Here is a 23,166-nt window from a genome sequence, read left to right as displayed (position 1 = left end):
CACGCTTTGAATGCAGAAGGCTGCAGGTTCAATCTCTGGCACTGCCAATTGAAATGACCAGGTAGCCACTGGTAGGAAACTTGAAGCATGGTTTGACTATGGAGAGGTGGCATACAAATGCTGGTGAGAAAAGCTCAGCGGCAAAGTACTTGCTTTGGACCCAGAAGATCCTTGGCTTATTCCACATGATTTCCATCAAAAGGAATCAAATAGCAGGTGAAGGGAGGGAGATTAGAGGAGGCGCTGCCAGTCAGAGCAGACAAAACTGTGCTGCATGGATAGGAGTTTCCTAAGTTCTTACTACATAGGTTCTTGCTGTAACTGAGCTGGGAAACTCCCTGCTTCCAGGAAGCCACCTGAAAGAAGAATGGGCTTCATCATACACTTTACCATGCTTAGTGTGGATCTCCAAGAAGCCATGTTGATCTTGCAGAACAAGTACTACACCGTGTGAAGCAATGCCTTCCTTTGGTCCAATTAATCCCCAAGCAGCTGGATGTGAGTTTTGGGATTGCCCAAGATTTCTCTTTGGCCACTGGTGTTCTATGCAAGTCTTCAGAAGTTTTAAAGTGCATAAAAAAAAAACCCGCATTAGTTTTTTTATATATCACTTCTATCTCTATCTATCTATCTGTCTATCTATCTATCTATCTATCTATCTATCATCTATCTATCATCTATATCTATCTATCTATCTATCTATCTATCTCTATCATCTTTCTATCTTTCTATATCTACCATCAACAATGGATCATAGTCAACCTACTTAGAGTAGACTCATTACATTAAGGAACCTGTTGTGGTAGTTCCATCCGTTAATTTCAGTGGGCCTGCTTAGAGTAGGACAAACAATGGATCTCACCTTATATATTTTGGAAAGTTGATTGTCTGATATGCACTGGAGATCTCTGAAGATCTCATAACCAAATTCTACATGATGGTTCCTGAAATCAAGAGGCAGGGTTTTGCTTGTCTCTGCTTGGATACATCTGGATGCCATTTTGAATCAAGATGGTGACCTGAACCTTTAAAAACCGCACTGATTTTAAGCACTGGCTTCAAAACCACACTGATTTTTGTTTGTTTGTTTGTTTGTTTGTTTCTTAGCAATCCCGAGCAATACCAGATATAAGGCAGGTCGTATGCACTTACTTGTGTTCACACATGCACGCACATACACAAATACACACAATTTAACATTCAATAATTAAAAAGTACAGTAAGAAAAATCAAAGTAATGTCAAATAAAAAAGCAGTGGTGGCAGAAACTCCCTATACCTATAATTTTTTTTAACAAGACTTATAGACCGCCTAAACAAAAAACGTCTAAGCAGTTTACATAGAAGCTCATACTACTACTCATCAGGAGGCAGGGAAAGAGAAGGAAACTGCCAGATGTCATCCACCAGGGAGGGAAACCCCCTACCTGGGAACAGTATTGATCTACATGGCATAGGAAAGGCTAGCTTCCCTTGTAGACTGAGCAAAATCTGGCTGGTTCAGAGGTTGAAGGGCAATATCAAAGAACACCATGGATGTGGACAGGACATGGGTGTAGTCAAGGGGGGCAGCTGCCCCCCTAAATCAAGTAAATCAATAAAACTACTTAACTAAGTGAAGTTCTGCCCACTCTAACATGAAGCCTACCGCCCCCCAACCATAAATCCTGGCTACGCCCAAGGGACAGGAAATAGATAATCCTGGCATCATGGGGTCACAATTTTATTTCTGTTCATGATGCCCGACCTGAACATTATTTTGATTGTGGGAGTCTTTTGCAAGCCATTTAGCCTCTCGTGGCTACAAGTGGGCTTCAATAAGTTCAAGTAAACTAAACAGATAAATAACATCAACTTAAATATTGAAAATAATTATTTGCTGAGAACACATTGAACAGCATAATAATAATAATAATAATAATAATAATAATAATAATAATAATAATAATAAATTTATTATTTATATCCCACCCATCTGGCTGGGTTTCCCCAACAGAATATTAAAATACAATGATTCATCCAGTATTAAAAGCTTCCCTAAACAGAAGAGTTACTATCAGGATTTTAATGGCCTGAATTGCTTCACAAAGGCATTTCCTTATTTGCTTTTCAATTTCTTTATAAAAGAAAGCTATCAAATCACAAATAAGGTCAGTCTACTACAAAGACTCTCCCCTCTTTATTTGTTCCCAGGAAGCTTTCTCTCAACCAGCTATTGTACTATACAGAAAACTCTGGCGATTCTGAAGGCAGGAGCTTTTAAGGCTACAATCTTGTATGTACCTTCGCAGGAGTAAATCCTATTGAACTCCGTGAGACTTATTTCAGGGTACAGATGCATAGGATTGCATTGTTAAAATCACCATCATAAGCCCCCCAAAATATGTGTATCTCTGGCAAATGAGTCTTGTGATACAGGAATCCCATTTGTGGGGGAGGAAAGTTTAACTTAGAAACTTTATATATTTCAGTGGATGGCTTGAGACTTTCTCTTTATTTATTTCTTTTAAAAAAGCAGATGTAATCCATAGATGAGAGTTTGAATTTCAGTGATGGAGCTTATTTTAGTATCGGAATTCTATTAGAAATTGCAAATGCTTCTGGGCTGGCTTCCTGAGGTCATGTCAGTGCCCGAGCAAAAACTTTCTGTGACATCACGGCCATTCCAGCCAATCAGAATGCTGCAAAGGTTTTCCTCAAATTCAGCTGTAGCAGCTGGAAACGAACTGGCTGTTCCCGGCTTGGCACTTTTTGCATGCACTAATCCTATTTTTTTAAGGTGTGTGGGGGGTTTGAGACGCTGTCTCTCGGTCCTCTTTGCTTCAGGCGTCACGCGGCTTCACCTGCCAGCCGCCTCCGCCTCCATCCATTGGAGCTGCCAAGGTCCGGGAACGCTGCGCCCCGGAGGGAAATGATCGGCGGGACAGCCAGCCAGTGACCAACAGCGAACGGTGGACGGAGGGCGTGGCCCATCGCTGGAGTGACGTCAGAAGAGGCAGGTCCCCAGCGGTGCAGGTGGAAAGGGCTCCCGAGAGCGGCTGGCGGAGGCAGAGCGGCTGCTTCTTAAAGGGCGAGGAGTCTCCTTTAACTCGCCCCTGACTCGCTGGGCTGCTCCGGGCCTGCTTTGCAAAAGTGACCGGCTCAGGTAAGGCCAGATTCGAGGAAGGGCGGATGGGGGAGAGAGAGAGAGAGAGAGAGAGAGAGCGCTGATGGGGCTGGGACTGGGGCAGAAAGTCATTGCTAAAACGAAGGAGATTCGTTTTTGGGGTATCCAGGTCTTTGGGGTGGAGCGGAGGAAGAGGAAGAAGGCTCGAAGAAGCCAGTGAATTACAACTTGCAAGCCAGAAGAGGAAAGGGACAGACTCTCTCTCTCTCTCTCTCTCTCTCTCTCTCTCTCTCTCTCTGCAGATGAAACGACCACTTTGGAGAGTTGGTGGATTCTGTGATCTAACTGGGCCAGCGCTCTCCCATTCTTGCCACCGCTACTTTTTCTCTTTTGCTTGAAGAGGATTGCAGATTTAGGGGGTGAGGTATGTTATGGGGTGGGGTGGGGAGGGGAGAGGGGGGAAGGGGTGAAAACGCGGCCCCCTCCTCTGGGTTGCTGCCTATTATTATTATTAATTATTCCGCTTTGGGATTCCTTCGGATGAAAAGCGGCACAGAAGTAGAATCTCCTCATCAGTCCAGATCTGGCCGCTCTCCTTTTTCCAAAGCTGTCGAGATTCTCCCGACGCCTGGAATGACTTTGCACATCTCGGCGGCGTTGCGGTGACGTTTCCGTGTTGCCATTACTCAGCAAACGGAGACGCCGAGGCGACCACGCCGCTGGAGAAAACTTCTCGGCGATAATAGCGGCTCTCCCGCCGGCTCCTTCCTTCTCCGCCTTGCCCCGCCGCCTCCAATTCTCTGCACATGCCAAGTCATCTAAAGGAGAGACTTCCTGCTTTCCCAAACTTTTGCGGGCGGGGAGGAGTGGGGGACGCACACACCTGTTTGTGTCCAGAAAGCCATCTCTGCAATGTGCGTCGCCGATCTAGCAAGCCCTGCCCCTCCCCGTGCTCTAAAATTTAATTTTAAAGGTTGAGCTGTTGTGCGTGTGTGTTTTGGGGATGGGGAGAAGCCTTGTAAGACTGCAGTGCCGGCAGCTGAGGGGCAGGCGCTTTGCTGGACGATTTTCCTGGCTTGGGAGTGAAAGATCAGCAGATTCCGGGCATAGAAAGAAGGCTGTGCCAGGGAAGCACTGCGGAATCTCATCTCTCTCTCTCTCTCTCTGTCTCCCTCCACTTGCTGGAGAACATCCCTGCTGTGGCTTGCACACGCAGGAGCCAGCAGAGCCCCATATAACCAGGGCGGAGGGCAAAGCGCCAGCAGACAAAACAGGGAGAAAGTTTTGCTTGCCTTGAGCGGCACACGGGTTAGTTTTGACTAGCTTTCCTGATCACGTGCAGCGCTGCCGCTGCAAACCCAAGGTTAATGTCATTTGGAACAGTGGGGGAAGAAGTTGGAAGGCATGAGATTTGTGGGTAAGAGGCTAGGAAGGTCAGGCCAATGACCCATCTAGTCCAGCACCCGTCTGTCACAGTGGGCAACGTGGATGCCTTTGGGAAACCCACAAGCAGGATCTGACCAGAAGAGCACTCTCCTCTTCTGTGGCTTCCATCAGCTGGCATTGGAAAGTATCGCTGCCTCCCAGCTGTAGAGGCAGAGCGTAGCCCCCATGGCTAGTAGCCATCAATAGCCCTCTCCTCCATGAATCCGTCCCATCTTCTTTTAAAGCCATCCAGGCTGGTGATCATTCCTGCTTCCTGTAGCAGTGAGTTCCATAGTTTAGCTATGCGTGTGTGAAGAAGTGCGTCCTTTTTATCTGCTGTGAATCTTCCAGCTTCACTGGATGTGCATGAGTTCTAGTGGTTTGGGAGAGGGACAAAACTTCTCTCTGCTGTCTTTCTCCATCCAGAGACTGTGGCCTCCTTCCCCCTCCCCTTTCCTTCAAGAATTGGTTGGGCAGCAGGAAGGTGAACTAAGAGGCTGCATCAGGCTGCAGTCCTAAGCCTGGTTACCTGGGAGTAAGGATGGGTGAATCTGTCAATTTTGGTTTCTTTCAGTTTCTTATAGAAAGAGGGAGAGTTTAGTTCTTCACATTTCCACATCACTTTGTGATTATTTTTTTAATATATAAAAACCATCCTCATGGAAATTTGTTAGCTCTTTAGTGCAAATGCAGTGAAACAGTAGGTAGATCCCAAAGACAGGTGGAGCTAACTAATTCTGGTTTGGGCCCCTGAATTCTTTCTACAAGGACAATGCTGAGCCCCCTAGACTGCTGTAAGCAAGAAGACAGGCAGGTGGCGGGTGGCTGAAGGTAGACTGGGGCAGGGCCCCATTTGCCCTGATGGACCTGCCTCCACCAGTCTGGGAAGGCAAGACCAGTCCCAACAGCCTCAATGATGGGCTGGAGAAGAGAGCTTCTTTCACCAAAGCCATTGTTGACACACCCCTCCTGAACTCCCTTCGCTGGTTTCCTGTCCCCTCCTGAATCTGTGCGAAGCTTTACCCCTCTTACACCCTGACAAATTCTTCCCTGCTCTCCTTGCTCATCCTGTTCTAGAACCCCTAGCCTGCCAAAGGTTTCCTTCTCCTTGAAGCAACCTCACATTATTATTATTATTATTATTATTATTATTATTATTATTATCAACAACGACAACACATTTCTGCACAGCTGTCTCAAAGCTATGTGCAATGAAAAGGGGGGGGGGAGCTGCTACATTTAAAAACAAAACTAAAACAATGCAAAATATACCCTCTGGGCAAAGACCCATTTATCCAGCTGGGAAAGCCTGTAGGAACGAAAGTGTATTCAGTTGTTTCTGGAAAGTGCAGATAGTAAAAAAAGCCTGTCGTATGTTGACAGGAATGCTATTCCACAGAACAGGGGCAGCCATAGAGTTACTATGGAGCTGGCCAGGAGAAACATTCCTGTAGACTGCTGAGATCTACTGGTTGTATAAGGGATAAGGCAGTCTCTCTAGTACAGTAACCTCATCCTGAGCTGTATAGAGCCTTGTATGTTGGTACCAACGCCACCATGAACTTGGCCCAGTAGTAGATTTAAAGCCAGTGCAAATTCCACATGCAAGGTGTTGCATGCTGGCAATAATTTGCCTCTGATGAGCAACCTAGCTAAACCATGTTCTGTACTAGCTGCAGCCTGTTTAGGGAAGCTTTTAATGTTTGATGCATTATTGTATTTTAATATTTTGTTGGAAGCCACCCAGAGTGGCTGGGGAAGCCTAGCCAGATGGGCGGGGTATAAATAATAATTATTAATATTATTATTATTATTATGTGAACCAGCCTCAAGGGTAGCCCCACACAGAGCACATTGCAGTAATCCAACCACGTTTTTGCATGCTTTACAATGCACACTTTACCTTGGCATACACATTTTTTGAACATATAACTTGGCTGGGGAACTGCACTGCAAATTCGGAGAGGTATGAATTTTGAAGGGCGGCTGTGTTTTGGTTTGCATTTTGTTTCAGAATGCAAATTTGATAGTTTTGCCTTTTAATGAGGTAGTGAAACGTTTTTTGAATGTTGCCAGTCCTAGCGCAGGTGAGAAGGCTTTTAGGCTCCCTTTCAGGCAGCGGAATGTCTTGGCCTGGAACTGTTCCTGATGTGGAGGAGATGCAAGGAACACCACCACAAATTGCTGCTCCTTCACATACTCTGGTTGTTATCTCTGTGTTGCTACACTTGCTGTTCTGTAGGCTCTAGGAACGAGCCTGCCTAACTTTCCCAGACCTGTGAGGTGGATTTATTTGGCACGTGCCCTGGGAATTGTAATTTAACAATCAAGCCCAAAGAACCTTCATTTGGAATACCCAGCTTGAGGTAACAAGCATTACTGTTTGTGTAATTATCCTGCACATCCCTTCCAACCTCCATTCCCCTGCTTCCTCTAAGACAAAAGAGTTGAGTGTCTCAAGAAAATACATACAATTAAAGCTGTACCTTTTTGCCCTGCCTTTCCTTAGAGCTTGTTTTTATTTTTATTTTTTAAAAAATGCTTTTATACCACTGTTTTGCTAGTTTTACATTGTGGTCGTGATGCTTTTTGGGGAGCCGTACATGTTCCCGCTTTCAAACCTGCGAAATTTTTGGGATAGCTTCATATCCTGTAATTTCCTGCTGAAATCCCATACCTTTTCATACCACAAGTGTTCCAGGAATGCCCCCCATCCCCCTTTTGCTGCTTTAGAGCCACTCCAGACAGCAGTGATGTGGTAGCTTTGGGGAAGCATTGCGGAAGAAATCCACCGCTAATGCACTGTTGTTTTTTGTCAGTAACATGTTGCAGAATACACTCGCAATGACACACCTGTTCCATCCCAAGCATCTCCAGGTAGGACTTGGGAATGCCCTCCCATCTGAAACCCCGGGGAGCTGCTACCAGTCAGTGTTGACAACACTGATCTAAAGGGACCATCGAATGATCTGACTCAACATGTTCTATTTTAACTCACAGCAATTATTTCTGAAATGTGCATCTAGATACTTGTATATTGGCGCGTGCAAATGTTGTGCCAACTTTGGGCCTGCTTTTGGTCACAAGTTTTCTCTTTTTCGGTGAGGCATAGGTGTCCACCCTAGGCGTTGCTGAATGTGAAAACAGATGAACAGTTTGCAACACCTTCTTCCCCACCTGCTTTTTTGTGTGCTGGTCACATTCTTTCCTTTGCTTTCTGCTGCTTCTAAAACCTGAAACTTGGCTGGGCAGGGCCAGTGTGGTGTAGTGGTTGAGAGCAGTAGTCTTGTAATCTGGGGAACCGGGTTCGCTTCCCCGCTCCTCCACATGCAGCTGCTGGGTGACCTTGGGCCAGTCACACTTCTTTGAAGTCTCTCAGCCCCACTCTCCTCACAGAGTGTTTGTTGTGGGGGAGGAAGGGAAAGGAGAATGTTAGCCGCTTTGAGACTCCTTAAAAGGGAGTGAAAGGCGGGATATCAAATCCAAACTCTTCTCTTCTTCTTCTAAATGTGGCTCTATGTGTATGTTTGCTTTTGGGTTTTTTTAATGCATTCATTAAAAATGCTGCTTATTCATATGCAGGTGGACCTGTTCTTCATTCCCCTGGCCTGCCTTTCTCTTCTTCCCATGCACCTATTTGACCCGTGTCTGAGCCAGAGAATGAAAGCGAATGGGCCTGTGGTGCCTGTTAACTTAAACCTCCAGAAATCACCTCCAGCATTGGAAGGCAGTATGCCTCTGAATACCCACTTGCTGCAGAACCCAGGTCTTGTTGGTGATTCTTCCAGGTCCTGCCTCCCAACTTATCCTCCAATTCTGATTTGTTCTTTGGGAACAGACTGTCTTACATCATTGGTCCCCCTTGCCATGTAGCGCCTGGTGTCTGAACCAACACAATGGCTGCATTTGCCAGCTGCTGAGAATCACAACTGGGGAGACTGCTGTTTCACTCAGGGTCCTGCGGGCAGGTTTCCCACAGGCAACTGGGTGACGGCTGTGGGAACAGGGTGCTGGAGTCGACGGACCACTGGTCCATTCCTTTCACTGCTCCAAGAAGGCTGGCAAATATGGCTTGAAAAACCACAGTTACAAAAGGCTTTAGCCAGCCCATTAATTTATACCCCCCACTCCACTTGGCCAGCGAACCATGCTGTAGCAGTATACTGTATAGAATTTGCAGCAAGCAGATCCCCTTTTGCTTATTTCTAGCTAGGGTTTCCTAGGTGGCACATTTCCAGCCCTGGTATCAAATGGCGAGGCCCCCATGCATAGGGAGCCAAATGCCAGCGTAGACCCAAACAGAAGCAAAGGGTGGCAGGAAGGAATAGGGAGATAAACTAGATTATTCTGGTGCTCTGGAGCCAGCCATTCCTTCCCCAGACACCCAGGATCAGGTTGCCTGCGATTGCGAGCTCTTGATTTTAACTGTAAAAGTTGTGAGTAATTCAATATTCCAGGGATGGCCCACAAACCTTCCTATTGCATTCTGGAAAACTACTTGCCATGCAGTGGCAAAGGCTGGGGCTGGGGGTCAGCATGACTGGGCGCCTGCCAATGGTTCTGGTGCTTAGAAGGGGCGACTGCTGTCCTAATACTGGGGCTCCTTCTGGGTGTTGCTTCTGCTACTGGATTGGGGGGAGGGCCTGTGTGGTCTCGCTGCATGTTGCAACCCCCCAGGTTTGTTAGGGCTGGCTTGCCATGTTTCAGAAGAAGCGAAGTAGCAGACATTTCTTTCCAAAAAGGGCCTCTGTGAAGGACCACTTAATTCCAGAGGGGTGGTGTGTGAGACCAGTTTAGTCCAGAGTCTAAAATTGCCCAAGGCAGCACTGAATACTCGTGCCACAAGAGTGAGTATACTGAGAAAAGCAGTGGCCTGGGACAGTTGGGAATATAATTTTACAGACACATATACATGGAATCTTAAAGGTATTAATAGATTTACGGTGGTGGAAGCTTCCATGAACTTGATCCCACAGCACCAGATACATTAAGTGTATCCTCTGTTGGCAGATATTGGTGATGTGTCCATACAGAGCCTTTGCCAACCTACAGCCCCAGCCAGCGTAGTTGTGCCATCCTTGTTGGATCGATACCTAGCATCTGCTTAAATGCTTCTGAGAAAGGTATTTTTAATTATTTTTTATTAAATTTGTGTATGATGGTAAGTGCTAGAGTGCACAAGGCTAGTGTTTTCTTGAAGAAGTGTAGAAGGCAAGAAGAAGATGGGATTTTGCAAGGATAGACTACTGCAGTGCGTTGTATGTGGTGCTGTCCTTGAAGACTTCAGAAAATTCTGCTACAATGGTACCTCGGGTTACATACGCTTCAGGTTACAGACGCTTCAGGTAGCAGACTCCGCTAACCCAGAAATAGTACCTCAGGTTAAGAACTTTGCTTCAGGATGAGAAGAGAAATCGCGCAGCAGCAGCAGGAGGCCCCATTAGCTAAAGTGGTGCTTCAGGTTAAGAACAGTTTCAGGTTAAGAACGGACCTCCAGAATGAATTAAGTTCTTAACTCGAGGTACCACTGTAATGCCATGAGATTCCTCAATGGGGTCTGTCAGGGGGTCTGTCTGAGGCAGGGTTTGAAATTCGCCCGGTGCATTTTGCACCTGGCTATTGGCCACTTGCGGCCAAATGAAGATGCCCGGTTGCCAGGATAGTGCCTGACGTCTCCACCATCTGGAGGTGCATGCCTGGGGATCCTTGGATATTTACTGTTTTCACACAGTTATGCTAAATCTTGTAGAATTCGATCAGTTATATTTTATCTGTACCAATTTCAGGAACTGAGTCGTATTGAAGAATACGGCCTCAAAATGGCAACTTGCTTTCTGTGGTGATGTACCTATTCTGAACCTCCCATCTCATGTAGGCTTGGGCTTTCAACATGTTAATCATCACCACTGTTTCCTGTGCAAACTAAAAGGCAAACCTTCCTTATGATGGTGGGTGAGGCATGGCTTGCTTGTCAGCAGGAAGCCGCTGCCTAGTTTCTGTGCAAAATGCTCCAGAGTTTAGATGAAGAAACTTATAGGAAACAAACCAAAGGCAGGGATGGGGAACTTGTGGCCCCCTAGATTATTTCTGGAGTAAAACTCCCATCATCCCTGACCGTGGGCTATGCTGGTTGGGGCTGATTGGGAGTCTTGCTGGATCAGTCCACTGTTAGAGGAAGTATGTCTCTGAATAGGTAAAAAAGGTAAAGGACCCCTGGACGATTAAGTTCAGTCAAAGGCAACTATGGGGTTGCACCGCTCTTCTCACTTTCAGGCCAAGGGAGCCGGCGTTTGTCCACAGACAGCTTTCCGGGTCATGTGGCCAGCATGACTAAACCGCTTCTGGCACAACGGGACACTGTGATGAGTGTCAGCGCATGGAAACGCCGTTTACCTTCCCACTGCAGCGATACCTATTTATCTACTTGCACTGGTGTGCTTTCAAACTGCTAGGTTGGCAGGAGCTGGGACAGAGCAACAGCAGCTCACCCTGTCATGGGGATTTGAGCCACCGACCTTCCAATTGGCAAGCCCAAGAGCAGGCTTTCTCAACCTCTGCCCTCCAGATGTTTTGAGACTACAATTCCCATCATCCCTGACCACTGGTCCTGCAAGCTAGGGATCATGGGAATTGTAGGCCAAAAACATCTGGAGGGCCGAGGTTGAGGAAGCCTGCCCAAGAGGCTCAGTGGTTTAGATCACAGCGCCACCCGCTCCCCCATGTCTCTGAATACCAGTTGCTGAGACTTGCAAGTGGGGAGGTTGCCTGTGTGTTCAGACCCTGCTGTGACTGAAGGATCCAGTTGGCCCCTGTGAGAAGGGGATGCCGGGCTAATTGAGCCACTAGCCTCGTCCAGAAACGTACTTCTTACATTCTTGTGAAACTAATCATCCGTAAGCTGCCTCAAGAGGGCTTTGCCCTGCAAGGCAGCTTATAATTACACAGAAATGAATGAATGAATTTGTTAGATTTGAGGGTGCCGCAAGACTCCTTGTTGTTCTTGCTGAAAAATACTAACAGAGGCTGCTCCGCTGGAAATTATACTTACCCTGAACAGAGCATGTCTGAGCATTGAAAGCAATGGCTTTTGGTTGATGAATGGCATGTTAAGTCAATTAATCATAGGGTTTTTTTTTATTTGAGGGAATGGCTTCACCACCAGGTCCCTAGAGAGTTCAGGCAGAGGTGAGGTTTGAACCAGGGACTCTCTGATTTGTGGCATATAGGCCCTCTTGGCCCCTGCTCTTCCCTAGATCGATGAAATAAGCGCACATGGCTGCCCACTTTACATTTTCAGGTAGGATGATTTAGAAGGTCTGAATAATAACATCTGTAATGTTTAATTGACATCTGGGGCTTGAAACAAATAAAGCTTCCAAGGCGGAAATGAAAGACGCTCTCTTGAGTCTGTTCTAACCAGAAGATGAGCAAACAGAAGCTTGAAAAGAATGCAGCTTTTCTAGAAGATTCCCGAAGCCTCCTCTGGCTTGGCTCAGAAAGCGATTCCTCATCTGCGCCTCTGGTAGCGCCACTGGTGTGACATGCCGCACCGAGCCACTCTGGCAAGAGCCCAGCCAGACGCAGCAATTGTGTCGGGAAATGTAGCGTGGCCAGCTGCCAAAGCACAAGGGGTGGTGGTGGAGGGCAGTGGAAGCTATTTTCTTGAATGCAATCCTAATCGATGGAAGGGAAATGGCCCAAAAAAGAAATGGACTTGTCATTGCTATGTAGTTGCTGATCTCTGCCAGTGGACTAATGAAAATGTTTTAAATATTTTATTTTATTTTTGACTGTATCGCTTGATCGCATTTGTGTTTGTGGTTCCCATGGGAGGAGAGGCAGGGTATACGTTTAATAAGTAAATAGATAATTGCATTGAGCATTTTTAATTGGCGGGACCCGCAACAAAATGTTCTGGGGTGGAATCCTTCTGTCTGGTCCCCCAGGCAGCTACTGCCATGTCATTGATCAGGGTACTCCCTTCTGTTCCTCAACTCCCTAGCAGGGACTCCCCCAAAGACCTTGGTGATGTGGACCATCACCGCTGGCGTCCAACTGTCTTGAGAGACAATGGACTGCACCTCTGCGGGTGAAGTCAAACCGCTGCATTGGCAGCACTGAAGTGACTTCCCTGGGGTGCAAGCCTGGGCAGAGTGTTTGGAGGTCCTGGGCTGCCAAGACAACAAGACCCCCTTCTTGGCCTTGTTGATGTGGTCCAAAGGTAAGCAGAGAAATACATCTGGCAACAGCTGGGCTGCAGGAGTTGCCGGAAGGAGGTGTGCAAGATGCCATCCAACTATCTTAGGTACTCCACTCCAGACTTGTGTAGCCTTTTCTTCTCCCAGAGATGCCCCACAAGGCAGTGGAGCCTAGATCAGCTTCCTTCTCAAGCTGACGAGCCCCATCTGATCCTCATTTCCTTCTATATCTTGTGCAGAAGTCGCCTTCTTCACCATTGGACCTGCTATTGATATTGTCCTCTCTATATAGACAACCAAAAGACGGTGTTGTAGTTCAATGACACGTTCCAGTTATCCCACCCCACAGGGCTGGATTTAGGTTTGATGAGGCCCTAAGCTACTGAAGGTAATGGGGCCCTTTGTATGCCCAGCTGTCCTTTGTCAACAACAAATTGTCACTGTTTTTTGTGTTGAATATATGCTACATGGTAATTTATGGACCTAATAGGTATCTAAAGCCATTTGCACATAACAAAATATGTATTTTATCAAAGTGATTGTTGAACTGAAATACAATTAAGAAGTATAATAATAGTTGAAACAAAATAAAAAAAATCCTTCCAGTAGCACCTTAGAGACCAACTAAGTTTGTTATTGGTATGAGCTTTCGTGTGCTTTTTAATTTTTTTATTATTTTGTTTCGACTATGGCAGACCAACACGGCTACCTAAAGGTAAAGGGACCCCTGACCATTAGGTCCAGTCTTGGCCGACTCTGGGGTTGCAGCGCTCATCTCGCTTTATTGGCCAAGGGAGCCGGCGTACAGCTTCCGGGTCATGTGGCCAGCATGACTAAGCCGCTTCTGGCGAACCGGAGCAGCGCATGGAGATGCTGTTTACCTTCCCGCTGGAGCAGTACCTATTTATCTACTTGCACTTTGATGTGCTTTTGAACTGCTAGGTTGGCAGGAGCAGTGACTGAGCAACGGGCACTCACCCCGTCGCGGGGATTTGAATCGCCGACCTTCTGATTGGCAAGTCCTAGGCTCTGTGGTTTAACCCACAGCGCCACCCGTGTCCCTTTAACACAGCTACCTACCTGTATATTAATAGTGAAATTTTTGGGGGAACCCCAAGAGCGTGGGGCCCTAAGCTATAGCTTTTATACGAAAATTTGGCACTGGCACCACACCTACCTGCCATTAGGATGAAAATGGAGAGCCAGTGTGGTGTAGTGGTTAAGAGCGGTAGTCACGTAATCTGGGTAACCGGGTTCGCGTCTCCGCTCCTCCACATGCAGCTGCTGGGTGACCTTGGGCCAGTCACACTTCTTTGAAGTCTCTCAGCCCCACTCACCTCACAGAGTGTTTGTTGTGGGGGAGGAAGGGAAAGGAGATTGTTAGCCGCTTTGAGACTCCTGAAGGGGAGTGAAAGGCGGGATATCAAATCCAAATCCAAATTCCTCCCTAATGTGGGGGACCTTCTCCTCCTTCAAGCCTTCCAACTACATGACTGGGGGGGGGGGATAAACCTCCCCTCCCCACACCATGGTGACCTGGATTAAAACCAGCAACCCCCACATACATGTAATTAAAGACAAAACAGTGACACGGATATCGCTGTGCATGAAGCTTAATGTGGAACTTGGCTCAAAGCCAGCATGCAACTCCTTGCCCCAAAATCGGTCGCTTGCCTCAGGCTAGGAATTAACCGTGTCGAAGGAGCAGCTTGCCTCCGACCAGGAGGAGGGTTCTTGCTTGGCTCTGAGAAATGGCTTGCTCCAAGCTGAAGTGACAGCAGGTGTGTTCCTACCCCTTGCTCAGCACCTGTAGTGAGTCAGCCAAAAAGAGAGAAAGAAAAAGGATTTAAGGCAATTACCTGCTCAGTATGGAGATCTGGCAGGTTTGCTTCTTTGCCCCAGCAGACATTTTTGGGTAGGGTGTGCTACTCTTGTTTGAACCATTCATCCTAATGTAATTAGGAATGAGACCCAGATCTCTTCAAAGCCTTTAGCATTATTTTCCCTCAGGAACTGAAGTGGCGGGAGGGGCGTGATGACTGGCATTTGAATTTTCTGGGAGGGTGGTTGAGGCGAAGGGGTGAAACCCTTTGCCACTGGTGAGCTCAAGCTGCATCAGTAATAATAATAATAATAATAATAATAATAATAATAATAATAATAATAATAATAATAATAATAATAATTTATTATTTATACCCCGCCCACCTGGCTGGGTTTCCCCAGCCACTCTGGGCGGCTTCCAACTGAATATTAAAAACAGTACAGCTTCAAACATTAAAAACTTCCCTAAAGAGGGCTGCCTTCAGATGACTTTTAAAAGTAAAATAGTTGTTTATTGCTTTGACATCTGCTGGGAGGGCGTTCCACAGGGCAGGCGCCACTACCGAGAAGGCCCTCTGCCTGGTTCCCTGTAACCTTACTTCTCGCAATGAGGGAACCGCCAGAAGGCCCTCGGTGCTGGATCTCAGTGTCCGGGCTGAATGATGGGGATGGAGACGCTCAGTCCCAAAGAGGGCAAAAAATAGGGATTTGCATGACCTGATTTTTATGGATAGATGCAAATTTAGTAATTAATACTATAATTAAATGGAAATAGGATAGAGTATGACCTGTCTGGCAGCTCAGTCTGCTATCCATGTTCTTACTGTGGGTGGGCAATGTCAAGGTCCTCTCATGCTCCTCCTTCTTAGGATGATTTATGCAGTATGTAAAAATCCCGAACTCAAATTAAAAAAGGAAAAAGGAAAAAAAAAGGATAATTTATCCAGTGTTAGAAACGGAGATATGAAAGCTAGGAGCTAAATGGCACCTTAAGCCTAGGTCATGGTGCAACACTAGAATGTCTAGGCACGCTTTTATATATATATAACAAGAATACAAAGCTTGAAATGAATGAACTGCAGCTCAAATATTATGTTCATTTTTCATATGGTCTAGTCCTTCTCCTGCCCACCCTGCTAATATTCTTAAGAAGGTCTCTTCTCCAGCCTTCAGAGAGTAGCTGGAAACGGGGAGGCAGAAAAAGGTCCTTTCCTTCCACTCTGCAGTTTTAATCTGAAATCTTAGGTGCAGTACTGTGCCCAGAGCTCAGAAACTGCTTGCACTAATGAAATTCCCTGTTGCAAATGTGCCTAGAACAATGGGAGTTTCGAACACTGGATTTGTCTCTCAACCAGACTTAGACCAGGCAGCCTTTCAAAGATATGGCTGTCCTCTTGCAGAATAGGACACAATGTCCACCCTGAAGAAGAGGAAAAGAGTTTGGAGTTGATATCCCGCTTTATCACTACCCAAAGGAGTCTCAAAGCGGCTAACATTCTCCTTTCCCTTCCTCCCCCACAACAAACACTCTGTGAGGTGAGTGGGGCTGAGAGACGTCAGAGAAGTGTGACTAGCCCAAGGTCACCCAGCAGCTGCATGTGGAGGAGCGGGGAAGCGAACCCGGTTCACCAGATTACGAGTCCACTGCTCTTAACCACTACACCACCTTGGCTACACCCTGCTCCATGTCACTTTCCCAGCTGAACCCCACCACCTGTGGTATTGCTGTTAGCCCTGCTGGGGGTTAATGGACATGAACCTGTTTCTTTCCCTTAGCCAAATCAAACTCTGGATCTGAAGCTTAGGCTAGGAGGGGGGAATCTTTTGCCTTCGAGATGTTGCTGAACTACAACTCCCATCAGCCCTTGCAAGCATGACCAATGACTGAGGATGATGGAAATAGTAGGCCAGCAACATCTGGAGGCCCAATGGTTTCCCATACCTGTGGCAAAGGAGAGGAGGAGGTGGTATGTGCCCCTTTAAATCTAGACCTCCAGTGCAGCAATAAAAATTGCTAGCACATTTGCAAAGCTAAGCAGAGTCCGGTCTGGTTTAAATTGGATGGGAGACCATGTGTTGAGATTCCTGTATTGCAGGGGGTTGAACTAGATGACTCTCAGGGTATCTTCCAACTATACAAGTCTATGATTCTATTTGTTCTTAGTAGCTTATTCACATGCATATTGGAGAGCCTCCGAATGAAATCATGTGATCGCCCTTCCTTGCTTGTGGATCTGGACTGCATGTAGGACCAGAAGAATAATTACCACCTGCTCAAGTTTATTGTTATGCCTTCAGCACGATTGATCCCTTTTTAAAATGAATATAGTAAGAACTATAGAAGAAAGCAGCCAGCTATGATATCAAAGATCTATCACATGTACACAAATGTGCAAAATCCAGTTGGTTACTTTGCACATAATTAACATTTTAGGCTGGGGTGGAGCTGAAGCCGTTTCAGTTCAAACCACAAGCAGTTTGGTAATCGGTTTGGCGCATCTCTGGAACTGGTTCAGTTCTTCGTGTGGGGAAACCTGAAAGTGATTCACTCTGATGATTTTGCAAAGCAAAGGTGGAGCAAGTTAACTTAAGTTAATTACCGTAAGCACAGTATGGCTAAATTACTGTGTGTTAGTGTAAGTTCTAGTAAAATTGGTGAGACTTTACTAATGACAGAAGGCTGCCTTTGTGGGTCCTGCGGGATTTAAGTTGAATAAAAATTTAGGCATAGTTAAAAGGTAACAATTTCTTTTGAGCTTTCATTTTCCTCTTTCTAGCTCTCCACTGAGTGACTGTTCCTGTTGGGCTAAACCAAAGTATTGGGGTGTTTTTTGTTTTTGCATGGATGAACGTGCATGAAATAAAAATAGCAAAAACACTTGGTGTCTGCTCAGAAACAATGCTAAACCACAGTTTAGCATTAGGGGAACGAGTCCTTCTGCTTCCTTCACATGCATCAGGAGGTCAAAACATCCTGTTCTCCTTTTAGGACTTCCCACAGTGCTCTTTGCTGTCCAAGCTCAAGGAATGGTGGTTAGTGAAAACAAACTAGGCTCAAACAATTTGAGCCAAGTTCTGGCTCCTATACATGTAGCCGCATGGCTAACATTGCTGGTAACAGGTCCTGCTGCCATTCTCAGAACCTTTGGGCTGCCCACTATCCTTCCTTGCCTGCAGACGTTGCTTTCCAGAAAGGCTTGTTGCCTTGCGGCATCCACACTCCTTAAACTGCAGCTGTGTTGCAGGAGAGCCTGTTGCAACGTCTGATTAGGGAAAGGAAGAAATACCATATAAAGGAAGTATGTTTTTGGATTGCTGTCTCAGAGTGCTACTGCTGCTTTGCTCGCTGGCACCTTGCATCACGAGCTGATGTGGTGATGCAACGCTCTGGGCTTAAATTACTTTCTCTCACAGTTGGCAAACGGCCTTGGCCCCGCTTTTGCCAGCTGGCTGAAGGCAGAAACAGACTGCCGTTTCCTTGTTCACAATGGATTTTTTCGGGTGTTTTACATAATCTGGAACTTGTCAGACGGGCTCCCAGGCCTTGTTTGCCATTGTCCGCTGTTCAGAGTTTACCCAACTTCCAGAATTGACTTCCAGCACTGCTTACTTGGAAAGGGGGACGATGCAAGCTTCCCAGCCAGAGGGTGTGGGTGTGTGGGTGGCAGTTGGCCTAATTATTTTCCAAAGGAACTGTTACTGTGTTTGCCAGAGGTTCAAGCAGCTTCTCAGAGCTCAGCAACGCTCTGTCCAGGGCTGCGAGGTCTCTCCTTTCTGAATGGTTTTTCTTTTGTCTCTCGCCTCTCGATGAGGGAACCCTTAATGGTCAGGTAATGGACAGACTGCGTTCTTGTGTGTGTGTGGGTGCCTGCTTGCCTCTGTCTCCAGGATGTATTCGGGCTCTCAAACTGGCTAAATTCACCTTCAGATTCGGAATGGAGGGCATGATGAAGCTGCTCATCTGACCTCCCTCCTGCTGTGTCGCTGCTTCATACCAGGACGGGGATAGGTGAGGTGGTGGCCAAGTTGTCACTGCGCAAACACACCAGCGGAGCCAGTCTGGTTGTCCTGCTGGTGTGTTTGCACCATGCTGACCTCGCCTCTCTCCCCTTTCCCCATCCCAGGATGCAGCAGCAACGTAGCTGCAGGGAGGTCAGGTGAGCGGTGCAGCCCCACCATTCTGCCCGCTACTGAAAACAGCCGCAGCAAATGGGATATGATAGTTGTACACAAAATGTGGAGCTGAAGGGGTGGAATATGTGGTTGGTAAGTGATAATGTTCAGTTGGAATTTTTTGGGGGAGGGGAAAAATGGAACACATTGTTTGTTTGTGTTTATTACACTTTTAAATGGCAGGCAATATCTAGAATGGCGTGTACGGAAATTACATAAAGACAGAATACACTCGGTTTCCATATTTAAAACAAACTGCCCAAGCTATATTAAAAATCTGTTCTTTTGAGCTTGAATAGCCTCTTCTTCACTTTAATTTTCGGGCAGGCAATGCTCTGTCACATCCTTATAGATACCATTAAAGTACTCCTTTTTTGGGGTGCTGGTTAGTTCCTGAGCTAAGGCAGATTCAGAAAGGCATAATTGCTGTATAGTAGACAGATGCCTATGGGAAACTCAGAAGCAGGACCTGGGGACAAGAGTGCTCTCCCCTTCCTGCAGGTTCCAGCAACTGCTTTTCAGAAGCATTACTGCCTCGGATCGTGTTTGATTTGTGGATCCAGCATGATGGAAATACCTTCGTTGCTTCAGACTTCTAAGATGGTAATGGCATTTTCTCTCTTTCCTTTCTGCCTCAGGCAAACTGGTTTCTTGTGACACGAGCCTCTTGGCGAAGCCTAATTTACCTGTTGCGTTGTGAAGAATTATGAATTTGACAGGTGTATATGCAGAAGGGATGAAACAAACAAGGTAAGGTTGAAAACAAAAAGGCATGTAAAAGGTGACAGCGTCACTGGGTGGAAGTTTGTTGTGGGAGCAATAAAATTAATCATTTGTGACTCCAATGGTACCTTGGTTCTTGAACTCAATCTGTTCTGGAAGTCAGTTTGACTTTCAAAACGTTAGAAAACCAAGTTTGCGGCTTCTGATTGGTTGATTGGAAACAATGCCGACAGCTGGAACAGACATTCACTTCCAAAAAATGTTCGCAAACCGGAACACTTACTTTTGGGTTTGCGGCGTTCAGGAGCCAATTTGTTCAAGAACCAAAGTACCCCTGTACTCTGAACTTGGTACTTAATTGGGTGACGTCACTACCTTGGCCTTATTTGAAGTTTGTGCCCCAAATTTAAAGAAATCTTAAAAGATTAACCTTACTGGTTAGCCAGTACAGTTGTACCTTGGATCTCAAACGCCTTGGCTCCCGAACAAATCAGCTCCCCAACAATTGAAACCTAGAAGTGAGTGTTCTGGTTCACAAACTATTTTTGGAAGCTGATCGTCTGACGGGGCTTCCGCGGTTTCTGATTGGCTGCAGGAGTTTCCTGCAGCCAATCAGAAGACATGCTTTGGTTTCCAAACGTTTTGGAAGTCAAATGGACTCTGTTCGACTTCCAAGGTACGACTGTAGATTAAATCTATATAAACTTGCATATTAGAGAAATAATAGTTCTAAATAGATGAAATGTGCTTTCCCGCTCCTACCATTAGGTATAGTGAAGCAGCCACCAGGAGTGGACCTTGACACCCCCCCCCCACAGCCTTCCCAAAGCCAGGTAAACAAAGTGCTGGACTTGGGGAAGGAGGTGTGAAGGCAGTGACAGGGTCTTAGAGACCCCCTGCCTCCTCCCCAAAGCCTGATAAGTGCTTGCCTGGCTTTGGGAAGGAGGAGGGAGGACTCTAGGACCCTGTTAGAGCTGTCATGCCTCCATTCTGCTTACTGGGCTTTGAGAAGGCTCCCTCTTCGGCTGGGCACCCAGCGCCCCTGCCGCCCCTGCCCCGCTCTCTAGATCCACCTCTGCAGCCACCTGAGGCAGATGATTTTGGGAGTCACGTAAGGGCATTAAACTGCTTGCTGTATTGTGATGGTGATTGTATTTTATTGCCAGGGACGGGGCAATGCCCTTGTAGGATTTTTCAGCCTCGGCTGCTAAAACAACTTAGCTAGTCATGAGTATTATGCACCTGAGGTTCTTTTGGGGGGTTGGGAGGAGGCATTCCTGCTTAAATGTCCTGGGCCAGCTCTGCTTTTTTTATTTCTTAAGTGATGCACATATATATCATTTAATAATGGTAAGCATCATTCTAAAATAGGAGCTTCCTATTCTTTGGCACCCAGGAGGAAATGTCTCTTTTGAAAACAGGCACCCGCCACCTGCCCCATTTAATAGAGATCATCCATTCTTTGTTCCAACTTAGCACCTGAGAGGCCAGTCCCATTAAGGCTTCAATCCTAAACTTGCTTGCTAGCCAGGAAGCTCCACTGATGACAGTGGGAGTTACTCCTGAGTGAACATGCATAGGAACACATCATTGGCCTTGATGGTCCACTTGGTGGTGCTTACTTTTGAGTAGGTAGTAATAATAATAATGATGATGATGATGATGATGATGATGATAATTTATTATTTATACCCCGCCCATCTGCCTGGGTTTCCCCAGGCACTCTGGGCGGCTCCCAACCAAATTTTAAAAACATGATATAGCATTAAACATTAAAAACTTCCCTAAACAGGGCTGCCTTCAGATGTCTTCTAAAAGTAAGATAGTTGCTGATTTCCTTGACATCTGATGGGAGGGCATTCCACAGGGCGGGTGCCACTACTGAGAAGGCCCTCTGCTTGGTTCCCTGCAACCTCACTTCTCGCAGTGAGGGAACTGCCACAAGGCCCTCGGAGCTGGACCTCAGTGTCCGGGCTGAACGATAGGGGTGGAGATGCTCCTTCAGGTATACTGGGCCGAGGCCATTTAAGGCTTTAAAGGTCCTCACCAGCACTTTGAATTGTGCTTGGAAAGGTTCTATGAGCCAGAGTAAGGCCTTTCAGGACCGGTGTTTGCACTGCACAGTTACTACAACTGCAGGCTTTATGGTTTTAACGCCAGCTTTCTCTCTCTGCCTTATATTCCACTCCTGTTTTTTAACGTCCTGCCTGATGAAGATTTCTGAAGAACTTGAAAGTGTATTTGCTAATTTGTGACATTTTGGTTGGTCCTAATAAAGGTCTTGCCTGCTGCAAGTGGCCCAGGCTGCCACCCCAAGCTTGCCAAAGACAAAATTTCTTGCAACATCTCTCCAAAACCCCTGAGGAATGTTGTGAAGAAGCTATTACCACTTTAATGACTCATTTGCTTCCTTGAAACCCAACCTGTAAGCAAACCCTAATCGGTGACTCTAATCAAGGGGTGTATCTCAATGCTTTCCAAATGCCCCACCCTGCCTTGCCATAATACCCTTTCCCCCCCCAAACTGAGGTCCATTAATAACCTTCCCATCTCTTGCGGGGGCGCAATTAGTGCCAGCACTGTCCGTGAAGAGTTTGGGTGTAATCTTCGACACCTCCCTTTCCATGGAGGCGCAGATTGCAGCTATAACAAAGGCGGCATTTTTCCATCTCCGCCAAGCTAAGCAGTTGGCTCCTTACCTCCCTCGCCCTGACCTAGCCACTGTGATCCACGCGACGGTCACCTCCAGACTGGATTATTGTAACTCGCTCTACGTGGGGCTGCCCTTGAGACTGACCCAGAAACTCCAGCGGGTGCAGAATGCTGCAGCGAGACTCCTTACGAGGTCTTCGCTGCGAGATCACATTCACCCGGTGCTACACCAGCTGCACTGGCTCCCGGTGGAGTACAGGATCAGGTTTAAGGTGCTGGTTTTAACCTTTAAAGCCCTATACGGCCTAGGACCCTCGTACCTACGGGACCGCCTCTCCTGGTATGCCCCACAGAGAAACTTACGGTCTTCAAATAAAAACATCTTGAAGGTCCCAGGCCACAGAGAAGTTAGGCTGGCCTCAACTAGAGCCAGGGCTTTTTCGGCTGTGGCTCCGATCTGGTGGAACACTCTGTCACAAGAGACCAGGGCCCTGCGGGACTTGACATCTTTCCGCAGGGCCTGCAAGACAGAGCTGTTCCACCAGGCCTTTGGCCAGGGCACAGCCTGACTCCCTCCCTCAGCAATCTTCGCGGAGCTCTGGCCCAATGGTTGCCAGTGGCCTGAATTAATTAATTTTATAATGAATGATTTTAGAATGTTGTTTATGCTATACTTTTATACTGTTTTATTGTTGTTAGCCGCCCTGAGCCCGGCTTCGGCTGGGGAGGGCGGGATATAAATAAAATTTATTATTATTATTATTATTCCTCATCCATCCTGAGCACAAGCTTCCCTTCTTGCTACATTGCAAAGGATCACTGTGCGAGAGATGTAAGCAAATCCTCTTCTTAGAAGTGATTTGCAATTCATTTTGGCTAGGCCCGCAGATAGTAATTACTTTTGGCCACGGCTGACCTCGGCCCGGATTTGAGCAATAGATCTAGTTTATGTGTCTTTACCAATTCTCCGAGTTGCCTGCTCCCGCCAACTGTGCTGGGTCTGTGCTGCAAGTGATGCTCTGAGGCTGGTGCTAGAGGACAGTGCGTGTCAATGAAGGGCTGGCAG

At 46.7% G+C, this 23,166-nt stretch overlaps 1 long non-coding RNA gene across 5 annotated transcripts in view; it reads left to right on the top strand.

Moving 5' to 3' along the window:
• Positions 1-2,075: 2,075 nt before the first annotated feature.
• Positions 2,076-23,166, top strand: part of LOC308591346 — a 37,298-nt gene continuing 16,207 nt past the window's right edge. For 2 of the 5 annotated variants that reach the window (XR_014010115.1, XR_014010116.1), the window contains exons 1-2: positions 2,164-3,144; positions 19,364-19,475. This is a non-coding gene — a long non-coding RNA (uncharacterized lncRNA). Of the gene's footprint in view, positions 3,145-19,363; positions 19,476-20,216; positions 20,262-23,166 lie in introns of those variants that run through there. The other 3 variants (XR_014010118.1, XR_014010114.1, XR_014010117.1) reach the window with 3 other exon arrangements.

Source organism: Podarcis bocagei (assembly GCF_964188305.1).
Source record: "Podarcis bocagei genome assembly, chromosome: 7".
Taxonomy (NCBI): domain Eukaryota; kingdom Metazoa; phylum Chordata; class Lepidosauria; order Squamata; family Lacertidae; genus Podarcis; species Podarcis bocagei.
This window is presented reverse-complemented; position numbering and strand designations above follow the sequence as displayed.